The 15,197-nt window shown below is 37.0% G+C and overlaps 1 long non-coding RNA gene across 3 annotated transcripts in view; it reads right to left on the bottom strand.

The window, feature by feature from the left end:
* The window catches only part of LOC308193460, a 47,268-nt gene extending 33,636 nt beyond the window's left edge, over positions 1 to 13,632 (bottom strand). For all 3 annotated transcript variants that reach the window (XR_013949650.1, XR_013949651.1, XR_013949652.1), the window contains exon 1: positions 11,613 to 13,632. This is a non-coding gene — a long non-coding RNA (uncharacterized lncRNA). The remainder of the gene's footprint in view (positions 1 to 11,612) is intronic.
* Between the last annotated feature and the right edge of the window lie 1,565 nt (positions 13,633 to 15,197).

Raw genomic sequence — 15,197 nt, 5'->3', positions numbered from 1 at the left:
CCTGGAGGTCTTTAAAAGACGTTTAGATGTAGCCCTTAGTGATATGGTTTAGTGTAGGACTTGTTAGTGTTAGGGCTGAGGTTGGACTAGATGATCTTGGAGGTCTCTTCCAACCTAGACGATTCTGTGATTCTGTGATTCTGTGATGTTAGAGTCCTGGTGGTCTGCCTAACTTTGCCTTATCTTAACCTCCAAACTCCCTCTTGCTCCTTTCATTCTTAAGCAGTGCTTGACCGTGATTATTTTTCTCAAAGTGGCTTTAAAATAACTTTTACCCTTCTGTGCCCATGGGCCCCCTCCAGGTCTTTGCATGGTTACTCAAGCCTGAGGCAATCCCTGCTGGACCTAAGATGCTTCAGAGTCTTATCACCTCTCTGTAACATTCTGTCTCACAGGTAGTCTCCAAAAATCAATAGAATGCATATCTATAGGGCTTCCTGTATGTCCAATCAGTTTCTCATCAGGTGCTACAGGAGAAGGAACCAAAGGGGAACCATTCAGAATGGAAGGAAATGATGCTTCAGAAGAGACTTTAGGCTGCTAACCTTAAATCTTCTCACAGTTGAAGTGAGAGAGCTGTTGTTTTATGGTATGACAACACAATATGAACCCTGGTCAACCAGATGTGACATGGCTGCTGCTTTGTGAGGTGCTATATATGCCAACTGAGTTTGCTCACACAGTAGATAAAATGTAAAATTCAGGTCTTCTTTCAAAGTTTCATCTACTACTAAGGTTTACCACATTCTACGATCCCTTGTGGTCAATCAGCAATCAGCTTGGGTGCAGGAAATAATACTGAATTAAGAAAGGAGATAAAACCAAAATAAGAAACTGAAATCAAACCCAGCATGCTCTTGTCTGCACACACACGCACACAAGATGGTAAGACTTGCTGAAGCACATAGTCAGAGATTTGTTTTTCAAAAAGAGGTAGAGCAATAGCTTTAAAATATTATCTTGAATTTCCTTAGAGGTTCCCTTTGTAAATCACAAAAGATTGAAATAAACTATCAACTGCAATTTGTTAATTTTATATGCTTTACTCCCTATATCTATTTGTGAAAACCTGCCAGAAAAAAAAAAAAAAAAAAAGGTTTTAGAACACATTAGTGATTTCATGTGTTCTTGAAATTGATTTTTTTATTTATTTTCGGTACTTAATCCTCCTGAATGTTTGGAATGAGTATCCAGGAAAATGACTGCTACATGCCATGTAGTAATGAGCACAGTAAATCAATTACTAATAAACTGTTAGTCTGATTGAGACTCAGAACATTTTCTAAAGGGGAAAAAAAAAAATCTTTATAATAATTTCCTTACTGGCATATAATATAATTTTATATATATATATATAATACAATTTGAAACAAAAAGAATTGCATTTAAAATAGCTGCAACAATTTGTACAATGCTAAGTATCACAAGAGACTCCTGTCATTGTATGAAATTTTCTCTTTAATGTAAATGCACTGTAGAACACAATATTGCTTAAAAATAATATCACCAATTTAGGAGGAAATGAAAAGGACTTCATCTGCCTGAAATTGCAAAGTTCAAATTTTTGTTATGTGAACTGAGATTTTAGTAGAAGTTCATGTTTAGAGCTTATCTTGAAGAATAAAACAAACTGAGCTGTGTTCATTTAAAGGGTTAATAGACTTCAGAGAGAATATAAGTGTATGCTGAGAACATCAACGGAATGAGAGTGGGAACAGAACGATATCACTGCTGTAAGCAGCGCTATCAACGCCAGAGTTTACAGTGTACTAATATGAGCTTCCGATGATATGAGCCACAGCAAAATTCCTGCAACACAATATCCAGTAATACTGAGCACAGACTCAGAAAGTGTCTCTACACCAGTTAGAAAGAGCTTACACCTTTTCTTTAATCAGATAAGGAATGTTGTGATGGCACACTATGTTTACCCAACACCTAATGCCCTGAAATATCACCTTAAATACTTGTCAGATTGTTTTCAAAGAGACTGGATCTCACTAGTGACGCATTTGTCAGGAATGTCAGCTTGTATCGTTCCTATGACCCCAACACAGAGATATTCAGATTTACTAATGGACTCCTGGGAATAACTATGAAAATAACTGTTACCCTCTTGAGAAGAATATGGAGAAAGAGCATGACCTACACTTATTTTGAAACTACAGATGTGCAACTGTCTGTACTGGCAGCATCAATTTAAAATGGGAAAAGGTGGCACTGATTGTAGCAGATTTGAGAAATATCTGTCCCACGTATATCTGGCTCAGAATTAGCCCTGAGATGAGTTGCACAGTAGGTCAGCAGTAGCAAAAGGTCAAGCAAGATGGGAGGGGGGAATTTTACTGGAATTTAGGATTCCATACTAATGAGTTTGGAGAATTTGCAGGCTGAGATACTCTGCAAAGGAAGCCATATAGACTCAGAGCATAGCCATCAATTTAGATTTATTTTTGTATTTCCTGCTAGCTGGTTATTAGAGTCCTTAATAAATTTTTTTCCCATGTTTTCAGTGAAGAGAGAACTTACCAAAATAAATTATAAAATCCCATCTTGAAAAGCCCTTTTTTCTCTAGATCCACTGAGCATTGTACTGTATGCTGCAGTGTCAAATGTTTGCTAGATGTTTATTTCTTGTTTGTTTGTTTTGGTTTTAGTTTTTTAATATAATTAGATACAAGGTTAGTAACAGAAGACTCTCTTCTCAATGGTAGCAAAATACAATAAAGGTACAATAACAAATCCTTTCCAAGGGCTGTGTTTTGCATTTATTACTGATTAGACATTTTCACTGCAGTCTACGTGATTCAGTAGATTTATATTTTTGAGGATTTCTGTATCATTTCAGCCAAAAATCAGTGAGTTCCATTCCAAAAATAATGGTGGACATAATATGGCATTTGACCTACATAGAAAACAAAGTTCTAGTGACCTTTTCTTTGATAAATTCTAAGTCCTTATTTTTTGGAGCATAGGCTTGCAAAAGGGTGGAAAAATAATTTTTTGCAAGATATGTCTCCTTTGTTGCTCCTGCAAAACTCCATCAGAAACAAGTCAAAACAAGTCTTAACACGTAAGTCAGACTTTGAAAAAAGTAAAGGCATTCTCCTAAAAGTGAGGCAGCTGCACTGCCTATGCCTTCTGACTCCATCTTTCTGAGCCAAACTCTGGGCAGAATGAAACCACTGCATGGGGATGGATGGAGAATGGGGCAAGAGACAAAGCACGTTAGTGAAAGAGACATAGATGGGAGATAAGCATGTTAGGGATGGAGGGATGAATGGGAGGCAAACATGTTAGGGGGGTGAGGGAATCTGGAGTTTTACACAAAACCACAACAGAAAATCTATTGATCACATTTAGGCACCTACAGAGGTTAACTGTCCAAGTCACAAAAAATATATATATATATATATTTAATCAAAAAAAACTGTTAAGCATCCATGAAGAAGCCACTGCAGTTCTACAGTGAGGAAGGACTAGGGGGTATGTGTAGATGTACTCACAGCTACCTTGCCCTTCCTATGTCACACAACCCTAGTCTATGACAAGTGTTCTCTGTCATCACCTCCCCACCCCCCACACACTCCCCCCAGTAATCCAAAACTTGAAACACCAATGATGATAGAAGAAGCTCTCCTGTAATAACTGATATTTAAATCCAATACAGAGGTGCTACATAGAAGGTGAGAGAACATAATCCTATCCTTGTCCTGCTTTGTGAGACAGAAGGAAAGTTAACAGTGGTAAGGGTGATTTTTTTTTTTTCAGTTGTGGTCACTGCTTCCTAGGAGTGGATCTGGGAGCATAATGTTCACTTTACACAGGCCCATGAACTCACCACATTTACAATAAGTTCTGAAGGGACTGAAGCTGAAAAAACAGAAACATATCCCTCTGTGGCTTGCATATACCAGAATTTAAATGGATGCTGATTTGTGCTGACATTCCTATACACTTTCCAAGGCTGTAATGACTAATACTTCCGTAGAAGTATCATCTCTGACTACACTAAAAGCTTCCACTTTCCTCAACTATAAAATTTAATTTAAAGTTTCATTTAAATTAGGAACCTCCTCTTGCCTTGTAATTTTCGTGCATAAGAATGTTGTAAAATAAACTTATTACAAGAAAAAAAAATCAATTGGTATTCTCATTTGATTTTTCCTTCTAAACAAAATATCTATAGCTGTTGATGGACTGTAACATTTCATTTGTAGTAAAAGAACAAGTAAGCAACATAAAGGTTTTGTTTGTTTGTTTGTTTTTGTACTTTTTATTATCCAATTTAGGTTTCTTCCTAGCAGGATACAAAATTGTCAATTGAATCCCCATGCTCAGTAACTGAAGCTTAACACCTTGGAAATTATTATTTATTTTTTTTTTTCACTGAGAAGAAATGAAAAATCATCTGGAAAATATTCCACCCTTTGATCTAATACACATCAATTTTAGACTTACCTTAATGGCTTTAAGGGTGGAATTCCTTATTTCCAGCCTTTCTCTTGTTATCAGGACAACATAGAGAGTTCTGTTTACCAGCAGTCAAATGATTTACAGATGACAGTCAAAAAGGAATTTGCAAAGTCTCTGTTCCATGAAAAATCATGATCCACTTAGCTCAAAAAAAGATCTCTAAACTACCATTTTAAATATTTTCAAGAATACCTAAAAATCTAAAAGTCCACACTGAAGCATTTTTTTTTCTTTTCTTCCACCATAGGTTCAAAATATTTGTAGTCCTTGCATCTATCGTAAATATAAATTAATGTTTCATATACAGGGCTAGAACTCTCTATCTGAGCTCTTCAAGGGTATTTTTCTTCATTTACTGCTTAGGGGACAAAGAAAAAAAAAGAAAAAAAAAGAAAAAAAAGAAAACTTTTTTTCTTTCCTGTAAACTATTCTCAAAGGACATAGGTGGTGTAAATACCAAGCTCTTAGCCTCTGTTATACTCTTTCTTTTGGGTGTGTTTTTATGGCCTCCTCTTGCAGACCTTGCTTGCTTTGGATAATCTTCATTTACATCAGTATTTAAACTGAAGTGAATGGAACTTCTTACGTAAGACACTACTTGACATGAGCAATGTCAGCCAGGCTTTTTGTAGGTATTGCAGGATATGATTTTGCCTTACAACAATAGCATGCTTCAAAAGAAAGGGCAAGAAAGGAAATCTCCTTTGAGCCCAAGTCCTTTTGAAGCCACACACTGAAGTCTCAAACCCTAAATCAGTACACATACCCTTCATGAGAGCACTGAGCAGTTTTTACCAGCCTGAAACTTTGCATTCATTTGTCAGACTTCAGTGACACTCATATTTGTGAATACAGATGTTTTCTGAATTGAAATGAATGGAAGCATTCATTTACACAAGAAACTGGCAGGCTACTAGTGTGAAGTGGTATATGTCAATAGACTTCAGGTGTCTGATGCTCTGCCCACAAAATCTTAGCCAGTATATAGGAAGGGTATTAGTATGTGCAGCCTGCAAATTTCAGCATAGAGTGCAGTAGCATATTTCCAGACTTGCCAATACATAGATTTTGTGTATGTAGAAATGTATATGAAAAGCAGATAGGATGCAGGATTTTTTCAGTGTTCATTTAGGATTAATTTGTCCTTGATGAGTATTAAACACAGAGAAGGGTGAAGCTGTAATGAAGTTTCTCAAGCTAGCAGCCGTAGTGGAGAATGAAGATCACTGTTATCCCAAAACTCTAAAGAGCACAGAGACTGATGTTTCTCCAAACTATACATACCTCCAAAATACAAAAAGATAAAAAAGAAACAGGGTGTTACTTCTTTTCTTTTCATGTCTTGTATGTTTGACCCAAGGCAGCATCACTGACTTTGATGGCCAAGAACTCCATAAGACTCCATGAAAGACAGCTAACCCATACCTAACAAGTAAGTACGTTTAGAAAAGGAGCTAATCTTTCACATCCCCATTTTCCTTCCCATTAACACCAGTATCACTTGTCATTTATATTAAAAAAAAAAAAAAAAGTTTTCTATTTTTCGCTATGGATAAGCATGTAGATTTGTCTCAGCACATAGAGTTGTCTCAGAAAACAAGTTTTCACTGTGTGCCAGAAAAAGTGGCCTAGGGCTTGCCCTCAGAGTAGGAGTACCCTTTCCAGAGGCGCTTGCTTCTAAACCGCATGGCCAATGAGGTGCTGTAGGAGGCATGGCACCCAGCCAAATAGATATGAGACAGCTTCCAGCAGACGATAGGTGCTGTGTGAAGTAAACCTGTCTAGCTTCATGAGCCTCCAAGGCAAGAAAACTCCAGGCTCTGACTGTAAAACTTTTCATTGATACAACAACTCAGCAGTCCTTGTATACCCACTGAGGTCTGCCAGGTCCCCTTCAAGTGTCATCTAGTCCTTTCTGAGCTGCGTATGTGAGAAGCTGAGCAACCGAGACTCCATTCTGTCATATTATTCACATGACTGTGAATCAGCTTCTGTGAGGATTAGAAAATGTTTAGAACCAGAAAAGATCTAAAAGAGGGTGTTTGATTGCCACAGTAGTTTGCAGATCATGACAGCCTAGCACAAGAAAGCCCATAACCTTACGAAATGCAAGTGTTCCAGGACAGCTAAATGGAAGATTTCACTTGCATAATCTGAGAAAAGTTCAGCTCTGAAGTATGACAGGAAAAGTCTTGCTCAACACTGTTGTTTCCATTTTAACTCAAACTGAATAAACAGATCCAAACGAGTCTGGCTTTAGGACAGGAGATTTCCTGAATGTACTCAGGTGATACATAAAGCTCTGTAATGAAATGAAACCTGGCCAACTACTTGAGACTACAACATTCATTGTTCTAATACCTAAGGAAATAGTCTCCCAAAATTATGCCTTATGAAGATGCATTTCACTCTCTTTTTACAGGTTTTCTGTATAAAGATATTCTGTACAGCACTAATTCCTAGGTCTGAATAATGTCTTCAGAAATGTAACAATACGGAGCCATTACACTATGATAACAGAATGGATCAGATAATATCACAAGACTACTTAACGCTGTACATTTTTGAAAAATGTTCCTATCTCTAAGCAACAAAGAGGCCTTTATTTTTCTCTGGTAAGGGAAGTCTTTTCTTACCATTCTGTATTAAAGAATATGTCCTACACCTTACTCAAGAATAAAATGGTGTGCTCTACTTCTCAGTCACACTCCTGTTACACAGAACAGTTTTTGGGTTTTGATATAAAAATTACCCCAGCCTTCCAGAAATGTCTGTTATCCTTTGCATTTCTAGCTGAAATGCTAATGGAGGTAATTCAGGATACCATGGGAATTCATGGAGCTGGACAGGGAGATATTGACCAGTAGGTACAATATTGTAAGTGAAGGACATTTTATTTGTTCTTCTATTCCTACATCACAAAACAGTTTTCAAAGTGTGAAATGTTATTCTCAGGGAAAATTTATTGTCATAATCTATAGAAACTTTGATCAAATATGCTAATATTTTACTAGTTCACAAGTCAAATATGTTGAATATGATGTATAGCAGCTAAACCATCTCTATACTTTGAATGCAAATCTTTCTCTTTGAAATGCTTTGTACCAAACACTGTTTTGTCAGAACTCCTAAATGTTAAACTACTGTCAGCCTAACAACTTCTGCTTTAATTAAAGCATCATAAGGTAGCTTTGGTTCATTTCTGAACTTGTCAACAAGGGCATGAAAATCAAAGAGGTAAACAGAAACCCAGATACAGTACAGGGTGGTATTATGGAAGATTTCTTTCAATTTGGTAGCTGTTTTTAAGTCCTTTTTGTTTTGAATTTGCTGTTGTTTGTATTGAGTTACATACATAACCAGAGTTCTGCTCATTACATGGTGCTTTTGTAAGACAGTCAGAAAAACATCTCTGCAGGATATCTGGTAGTATATGCAGAACTTGGTCAAAAATAGATAACATCTGAATTACCACCATAAAGGGGAAATTTTACACTAGATAATCATTTTTAAAGCTTTTTAAAATAAAATTATTAATATTATTATAACATTGATTATTAAAGAGGACAGGGGCACAGAGCAGTGGGAGGGGACTATTTTATTACTTGTTAACTAAAAATAAAAACATGCTTGGATTAGATTAGGGTTCAGTCCTGAAAGTTGCCAAGCTTTCTGGTCCCAATTCAGTAAATCACTTAAGCATGTGCTTAAGTTTTAAGCACATCATCAATTCCAAAGAAATGATCTGACTCACACATGCCTCGTACATTTCTGGAATAGAGCCAGGGATCTCAGGACTTTCCAGTATTAAGACCTTCATTTCCTAACTGAGCTAAAAGTAAGAGGTAGATTGCACAGAGCTTGAGGCCTCCCACAGACCTCCACATTGGCCACACGAGTTGGGAATCACATCTGGATCCACTGTAACCCACATGCCTCACAATGTGTTGTACCATCCCTACCATGGTACAGAACTGGCCACAATGTCCCTGCCCTTCTCCCTGTCAGGGGTGAATCATATTCAGTATTGCTGAAATTCCTACTTATCCAAACAAGCAATAATAGAAGCATTTGAACAGAAAGGAGTTTTGAGTCATGTAGGTGGTTTTCTTGTGTGGGAAACTACTCGCTTTGTATCTTTGTGATTAGGAAAGTCAGCTTCATTTGCCTCTGGCTGTCTGAGGCAAACAACAAAAAGCACATTCATTCTCTTATTCTTTTCTCCTCTCAGGAACATGGAAAGAGGAAAAAAATGTTAACTCCTATGTCATAGCCAGGTTAAAAGAACATATTCCCTGTTTGTAAGGCATCACTTCTACCAGTGATTTTTTTTCTCTACCAGCCTTATTTATTTATTTATTTATTTATTTTATCCAGCATTTTATATCGCCTACCCTGAAATCCCATTCAGCTAGACAGAGAAAGTGTTATCCAAATGCCTGCTGAGCAGTGCACAAACAACTATGCTGGGACATCAGCAATATTGCAATGGATATGCTCAGCATTGTATCAAACCCTAACTGGAAGTGGTATCTACCCAAAACAGGTCAGGATCTGACTAGAAGAAGCAACTGCAGGATAGAGATGCAGAAGATGCAGTGCAATAACACATTACATTTCTCTGTGTGTGCCCTTGTGTTTTCTGGCATGCTCTGACAGAAATCTTAAAACTGATCAATTTTCATGGAAGACATGAAAAAAACAAGTCAGCTTTGGAGATCTTTATAAGCCAAGAGTGAGGAGCAGCATGGGCAATAGTCCAAAAGGGTTTCTCAAAAAATTAACAGACAAGAGACATGGGCACCACAGTCAGAGAAAAGATAGCAGACAGTAGCTTCTCACAGCAGCATGAAAGTGATATGACTGGTTATAAAAAAAGGTCAGTATAAGATTTTAGTGGAGGCAGATCTGGAGCACAGCATCGGATCTGGAACCTATCAAGAAATATGGAGGGAGAATGAGGAGAGCAATCCCTCAGACATGTTGAAAACCCAGGGAGGACGCAATTTCAAGAAGAGCAGGCTGTGAACATCGCTGTGTTGAAGATGGCTGGTGAGCCAAAACGCCAGTCAGAGGCATGTTGGCTGAGCAGGAGGAGAGCAGAGGGAGAGGACTCCTCTGAAAGAGAGGAGCTCTGCAGCCCAATGAGAGTAGTGCCTGCCGTGAGGCCAGGGATTGCAGGGAAATGCTTTCTCTTGCCTGGATGGGAGACAGGCTGTGCAGGGGAAGCATTAGCATGTAAAGACACACATATGAGCAGATGGATACACTGGATATTAGGAGTTGGGATATGAAACCTTTCCCAGTTCTGCTCAGCTTTGACACCATGCCAACAACTGCACTCTCCAACTTGAAACAGGTATTTCACGGAAATTTTGCCCAGCACCCAAGAGATTTTTTAAAAATCAATATGACAAACTGTGACATCTTTCCCGAAGAGAGCTTAACAGGTTTGCATCAATTTTGCTAGCAGCCTTTGGGCTGCATTTTCAATCTAAGTGTAGAGTACAATGTCTGCTGAAAGTGTTCAGCTGAAACTGGTGACATCAGCAGTGACAAAGGATGGGAATTGCTTTTATGCTGCTCTCAGCAGCCTTAATAGAAAAAAGTATTAATCATAAGTGGGGAAAAAAAAAAAAAAAAAAAAAAAAGCTGTCAGAACGTTTCAGCTGTTCTACCATTAAATTGTACTGGCTATGTCACTTATTAGTTCTGGACTGACTTTTCTATTTTTAATATAAACAAAGGGTAGGTAATTATAAGCAACATCTGCATGTACGCTCCCAAAGTGTGGATAAAACCTCTCAACACACTGAAATATATTTGTTAGTGTATGTACTTAGCTCCTGTCTTGTAATAAGAAACAAAGTTATAGAGAAAGATTAAAAGGAAATAGTCTGTGCTACCTCTGGTCATCTCTTTATTGATATTTTAGGTAAGAGATAATTAGCCCAAGGAAATCTATTTATATAGTTATGTACATAGACAGTCTGTCTGTGTTAATCCACAAATAGATCTATAGATTGCTGTGTCATCAATGACAGAGACAGGCAGTTATGAATATTTCAGAGAAACTATCAGAAAGTTGAAGTGCAGAAAAAATTACAGACTTTCACTTCTATGCAGAACATGAAGGAATGCTCATAAATGTCTGGTAGCTGAATCTGAACAGAATGGTCTGTAGATTAAATGGCCAAGAAAATAGAAATATTCTCATAAATAATGTGAAATTTACATCAAGAGAATTCAACATTGCAAAAATAAATATTAAAGGAAAAAAAAAAAGTTTATTTAGGTTGCACAAAGGTATAGCCAGGTACCCACTTGGCATCATCTTTTAATTTTTTTAAATGGGGGGGGGGGGTCACCTACAGAAGGGTGAAAATACAGATTTGTAAGTCATTCCTGACAAACATTTTTTTTTTCCAAACTGCTTTAAGGTTTTGCTTGTTTGAATTCAAACTAAGCTTGTGTGTGCTTTCTCTAGCAAAGAATGGTTTATCATCTTCCCCTTTGAAGTAAAATTTTACATTTTTGAGGATTATCTAGACTAAAAACTACTGATTTCTTCAGCCTTTCATTGAAAAAAATGTTTTCTAGAGCTCTGGTCATTCCTGTTGGTTTCTTCTGGAGTATATGCAATTGTGCACGTTTCTTGATTATATGTTAATGTTCTTATTTCTCAGCATTTTTAGTAACTTTTTTCTGAAGTAGTCTCTTATTTTCAAAAAAGCAATTTAATAATGAAAAAATAATGAAGAAAAATACAACGGTAATGTAAGTAGTACTTTCTCTATCTGAAAGCTGTTAGAAGAAAACATGTTCAGTACATGCAGAGAAAATAACTAAGAAAAAAAATATGCACTTCACATCACAATTGTATGTATTTACACGGTTATGACCACTAAGATGATCACTCGTAATCTTTAGTACATCCTGCAGCCCCTTGTGAGAGAGGGAAGTATTATTATTCCCATGCTACCAACAGGGACATAACAATTACATATATATTAACACACTTATCAACAGTTACATATACACACATCAAGACAGAATTATATGCATTTATTTATCTTTGTATAAATAATATATCTCTATATATTTATTGTTATTATACTCAATGTGGAAATACCTACATTATCTTTGAAAGAGCTCGCCAGTGTTCCAGAAACAGCAGTTAAGCCGAGTTCCACCCACCCAGGCGATTTGCTCAGCAAAGAAACAAGATTTATTAGCTTGTGCTAACATTTAATACAGTTATTCTGTTTCTGATGCACAACCAGCTTAGGTTTCTCCAGATAACCCAGACTCATGCCCTGACAAAATACTTGAGAGCTGTATTGCCAGATCTGTGATAAATGAGCATCTCTCTCAAATTCCACTAGTGCCCAAACCCTTCACAATACTTCCTCACCACATACCTTGCTTCGTTTCTTTTCTTTTTTTTTTTAATTTATTTTTATTTATTTAATTATTTTTTATTTTTTTTAGGAAGTTTAATGACTCTAGGGTTAAAGCAGAAATACAGGCACAAGACATGTCACCTCAAGTTGAGGTTCTTTCCACACTCCCAGTACAACTCTTTCATCAACAGAGGAGGTACCCACCCTTTCTTCTGGGTAGGAAATAACATGACTCAAAGACAACTAGCTGAGACTCGTGGCATACAAACATACACCAAATACTCCACATAGACCTAACAATTAGCTGTGGCAGGAATAAAACACTCCTTCTGAGAGCAGGACATAACTGTAATGGCATTTGATGCACGAAGGTAACCCATTTAGCTGTGTCCTGGAATCTTCATGTTTCTATCACAGGGCTTCAGGTGCACCAGGCAGGAGACTGAGCTGCCAAAATAGCCAACAGAGCCAAGGAAGACCCTGCAATGAGTGACCAGGAGGACTAACATGCCTTCTTATGCACACACACACAAAAAGGCTGGGGGAAAAGCAGTGTAGGGATTTTAATTTCCAGGAAAATTCAGAAACACTGGATATGCAATAAATGCATATTTTAGAATCTCATTCATTTCTGAAAAGATATTGTCATCCCCTGTCTGGACAATATTCAGAGTATATTTTTTTCATAAGTTTAGAGTGAATTGAAGTTTTGCCAGAGTAAAAATTGACTAAGAAACTGAGCATGCACAAATGCCAAGACCCAGGACCCACATGAAATATGAATGTCAAGATCAAATCAAACAGCTTACTGCAAGATAAAAGCTTTATCTATATATACACTGTACATTCTGTGTAAAGGAACATTTCAGTGGACTGTTAGACTTTGTTAAAATATTCCAGCTACATGCCACTACACACACAGACACACACATAAAAGAAATTTAGTTTACCTGCATATAAAGACATCATGGAAATTTCCTTTCACCTATTCAAAATTTGATAAGCAATCACCAGAAATGTGGAGAATTTGTTATTTTACCTCCTCAGTATTGAGTTACATAGGAGAGCTGAAATGTCTGAAGCAATGAATATAGTGTATTTCCCAAATTACAAAATTATGGGTACATACAGTAAAGGTCTTAATGATCACAGTGAGTAAATCACACCTTATTTACACATTTTGCACTGACACCACAAAACCCATTCTCACTCTTCCCTTTGCCGACACCTTCAGTCGCATCATAGCTGAGAGCTGCTCTTCATTTATATGTATTAAACTAAAACGATAAATTGCTTTCCTTTCCCCACAGCCGCAAGCATACTACGGATGAAGTCTATACATGTAATATGATCATTCAGACTGTTTAGTAAAAAATACTTCATTATTTGAAGAATCAGCATGTGACATTTTGAGTTGAGTTGAGTCCACAGACCAGGAGACTTGCAAATGGATCTCGTGTAATATTTTCATGTTAACTCTACATCCATGTAACCAACTCTAAACTTCATGGTCATGCAGTTCCCTGGTAGCCAAATACAATCTTGCAAGACAAGGTTTCTCATTTGAACTGGGGACAGAGCTTCTGCAAAGAATCCCCAGTGGCAGATTATTTTTTCAGCTAAGTACATGGAGACAAATGCGGAAGAGAGCAGCTGCTATAGCATCTTTCTGCCCAAACAATAATAGTAGCTATCCATCCAGATGATTTTTGAGTTGGCAGACATTTAGTTCAGCCAGTCCAAATGCATGAGCTCTGCTCCTAGAAACTGTAAGTGAAACTAGGAAAGCCAAAGAGAAAGACAGTCAGAAAGGGAAGGGGGAGATACCTAAGGAAAGGAGGAAGGGAGAAGGTCTAAGGCTAAGAAAGACGAGGTAGCAGAAGGATGAATAAATAAAATCTGAGGGCTGTAATTTTGTAACCTTTATGGATTTCTCTTTTGTTGGCTTATCATCAAGTAGACTGCCTATGAATAGATCAGAACTTTGGTTAGGCTATCTCATTAACATTCACATTAATAAAAATCTACAAAGTGAAGCACATATTAAAGCCTGTTGGCTTTGGTTGTAAATTGTGTTTTCATGACTCTTGATATAAGGACAATTGGTCACCAATGTGGGTTTGCACACTATCCCTTGCCTGAAGGGAGCCAGGTGGCTCACCAAACAGGGAAATTTGGGGACAAAGAGGCAGGAATGGCTCAGATATTAATTCTGACCCAATACATTAAAGCATGCAGCTAATGCCAACTACTGAAAACTCAAGGCTATACTTTTTAAGTATTAATTTAACACGTAGCGTATTTACCTCTTCACTGTCATTTTTTTGTTACTAATTTATGCAATGTAGGTATTTTTCATCACTATTTATTGCTGCCATGTTTTTACACTTGTAAGACATATATAAAAATATTTCCTATATTTTTCCTTTCTTTTTCTCCATAAAAGTGCTAGATGATTTTTTGTTGTTTAGCACTCACAGTTTGGAAGACTTCAAAATAAGTTAGTCTATCACCCCCCACAGGTACTTCAGGTGTTAAAACAAATTTGTGCCAATCCTGTACATTCATATGCACAGAGATGGCCAAGAATAGGATTTATCTAACCTAATCTAAGAGATAGGAATCTAATCTACACAGTTGTCTAGGCTACAGTTCTGTTGTCAATTGAGAGACGCAGAAGTCTAAGATAGGAGGTATGAATCACCCCTCTGGAGGCAAATCTCTCTGTTGACTGCAGAGGGAACCTAGGAAAGTTGCTTAGACTAAACATCTAACATTCAAATGATCAAAACTAAATGAACTGCATCGTATTTGAAGTGTGTGAAGAGTACACTGAAACCAATGCAACTATTCCCCTGACAAAATTTATGTACGTGATAAAATAATTATATAATATGTTCTTTACACTATCCTTTTTTTATGGGAAAGGCTATTTACCTGCAATGTGTTTAGAGGAATACAGCTTTGATCCCTTACTGTTATTTCTTTGTTAAAAATATTATGGGATGTAAGTCAGAAAGGTATAGAAAAGTATAGAAAGAAATACATTTAGCTGTACTTTGCAAAATATTTTAAAATATAACTTTTGCTACCTTACCTGATCTTTCATTCATTGTTAGAGCTGGCCAATTTGTTTCTGAACGGGAGTCTTCACAAGAATCAATGGAAGTAAGATCAGTTATTAAAAACTGCAGTATAGAGGTGTTTGTGAATAACAAAATTGAGAAGAAAATGTTATTGTCATATATCAGCAAAAACTAATAATGATCATACATCTGAACCCTTAAAACTTCAGCCAAGAATAGCTGCGATGTTGCC

The sequence above is a fragment of the Anser brachyrhynchus genome (genome assembly GCF_964034855.1).
Source record: "Anser brachyrhynchus genome assembly, chromosome: 3".
NCBI classification, from domain to species: Eukaryota; Metazoa; Chordata; class Aves; order Anseriformes; family Anatidae; genus Anser; species Anser brachyrhynchus.
Note: the sequence above shows the minus strand (reverse complement) of the source record. Positions and strands in the feature narration are given on the sequence as shown.